The sequence below is a fragment of the Aquarana catesbeiana genome, linkage group LG13 (assembly GCF_042186555.1).
Source record: "Aquarana catesbeiana isolate 2022-GZ linkage group LG13, ASM4218655v1, whole genome shotgun sequence".
NCBI lineage: Eukaryota > Metazoa > Chordata > Amphibia > Anura > Ranidae > Aquarana > Aquarana catesbeiana.
This window is the reverse complement of record NC_133336.1, coordinates 5,633,177-5,635,683: the sequence shown is the minus strand read 5'-3', so window position 1 is coordinate 5,635,683 and position 2,507 is coordinate 5,633,177. Positions and strand designations below refer to the sequence as shown.

The 2,507-nt window shown below is 42.9% G+C and overlaps 1 pseudogene; it reads left to right on the top strand.

Annotated features, from left to right (window-relative positions):
• The first annotated feature begins 2,135 nt into the window (after nucleotides 1–2,135).
• On the top strand, nucleotides 2,136–2,199 carry LOC141120783 (U4 spliceosomal RNA; annotated as a pseudogene).
• Nucleotides 2,200–2,507: the final 308 nt, after the last annotated feature.

Genomic DNA, 2,507 nt, shown 5'->3' with positions numbered 1-2,507 from the left:
ATGAATGGACTCTGCATGTAGCATTTACTTCCTGGAATCCAGCTGCCTTTAGCTCAGGCATGCAGGCAGGAAGGTATGCTTAGCTGAGGAAGCCCCTCCTTCCCCCTGAAGACTCACCCTGTGTCCTGTACTGCCATCTTCGCTGTGACAGCATCAGGCGTCTCTTTTTAGTTCCGCCAGCCTGCCCCCCCCCCCTTCATGAGGAGCGCTAGACCCGCCCCCTCCCCCTCCAGCTTTTGCAGCAGCTCTTCTCCCCACTAGGCATATGCACTGCCGAAAAAAATGTGTTCGTTTTCGTTTCATTCATTTTAATTTTTATTTTTCCGTTTTTCGGGTCATTCGTTATGATCACAATTCAAAAATTCGTAAATTCGAAAATCCGAAAATAGGAAAAAAAATTTGAAAGAATAACTAACTAATAATAACTAACTATTAAATTATAGGTATTGGAATTTCCTTTCAAATTTGTCTGTTAGTGAACGTAACAAATACGAATTTATCCGAAGTTACAAATAAAACGAATGCCGTATCTAAACGAATGGAACGTAACAAATTAATAACAATGAATAACAGTATTAATAAAACGTTTTTATTATTATTATTTATTATTATTAATTCGTTCAGTTCCATTTGTTTATATGCGGCATTCGTAATTTCGGATAATAATAATGAACGTTACGAATTATTCAAAATAACGAATGCCACATCTAAACAAATGGAACGGAATAAATTCATAATAATAAATAATAATAATAAAAATGTTTTATTATTATTATTGTTATTCATTATTATTAATTTGTTACGTTCCATTCGTTTAGATACGGCATTCGTTTTATTTGTAACTTCGGATAAATTGGTATTTGTTATGTTCACTAACAGCCAAATTTGAAAGGAAATTCCAACACCTATAATTTAATAGTTATTAGTTAGTTATTTCAGATTTTCGTTCTTAATTTCGGATTTTCTTTCTTTTGAATTTCCGTTTATTTTCAGATTTTCGAATTTTCAAATTTAGATTTTCCGAATATTCGTTACGTTCACTAACACCCAAATTTGAAAGGAAATTCCAACACCTATAATTTAATATTTTAGTAATAGCTAAGTTACTATTAGTTATTATTTCAGATTTAGAATTTTCGGGTTTTCAGATTTTCGAATTTATGAATTTACAAATATTCAATAAAATGAATTAAATGGGTTTTCATTAATTCGGATATTTTCAAATTAACAAATTTTCGAAATGTGTTAAAAATAACTAATTCGGAACGAAATGAATTGCACATGTCTGCTCCTCTCTCTCTCTTCTCACAGGAGACTCGGCGTCAGCGGGGCTTCTGCTTCTGTCAATCAAGTCCTATGGGGAGGTAGCGGGGGGGGGGGGGGGTGGCTGGGCCACACAATGTGTGTGTCTGTAGATGCACACAACCCCACTCAGGAGTGAGCCCGCAGGTGCGCCCCTATGGGAAGCGGCTTCCTATGGTGGCACGCTAAGAAGAGGAGGAGCCTACAGCCCCAGAGGGGGACCCAAGAAGAGAATTCTTGGGTCCCCCAAGATTCCATTGCACAGAGCAGGTGAGTATAACATGTTCTTTAGAAGAAAAAAAATTAAAGGGATTGCAAAGTCTCAAGGTTTTTCACCTTAATGCCTTCTGCGCTGCAGCTCCCCCCCCCCCCCCCTCTTTTTTTCCTACCTGAGCCCATCCATTCCATCGATGTGCACGAGCCCTGCAGCTCCAGCCGCTGTCTCTGTCCTCACTGGATAGATTGATAGCAGTAGGAGCCATCAAATCCAGTGACACGGAAGCTGGGGGCGGGGCTGAGTCCCGCTGTCTGTGTAAATGGATGCGGCAGCAAGACTCGGGAGACCGCCCAAACACAGGTGCCCCCGTGAAAAGTGCCTCTCTGTGTGCTGCCGGGGGGGACCCCAGAAGAAGAGGATCGGGGGGCTGCAAAAACCTTGCACAGAGCAGGTAAGTATAACATGTTTTTTTAGAAGAAAAAAATGAAAGGGACTGCAAAGTCTCAAGATTTTTCACCGTAATGCTTTCTGTGCTGCAGCTCCCCCCCCCCCCCTTTTTTCCTACCTGAGCCCATCCATTCCAGCGATGTGCATGAGCCCAGTGGCTCCAGCCACTGTCTTTGCGCAGTGGCAGTATCATAGCCAATGAGGTTCAACTGAGGTGTGATTATTGCTTCTCGGCCTTACGGCTAAGATTGAGTGTAGTATCTGTTCTTATCAGTTTCCAGGAGGTGGCGCTTGCTTCCGTCCCTGATCTATGGCGAGATAGAGATGGGATTGCAGTTGCTATGCAAAACCTGCTGGAGTGAAGGCAACCCAGAGCGGTTTGTAGCCCGAAAGGGAAGCCTTCTGATGGGGACGGAGAACCATTTGGTCTTGGTGGAGGGTCGGGACCCTGGCCTTCTGGCCTGGATTGTGGCAGCTCTAGCTCCAGACAGTTATTCGGGAGAGAACGCTGGCTCCCCTTTCTCCCACCAGGGGAGCGGCC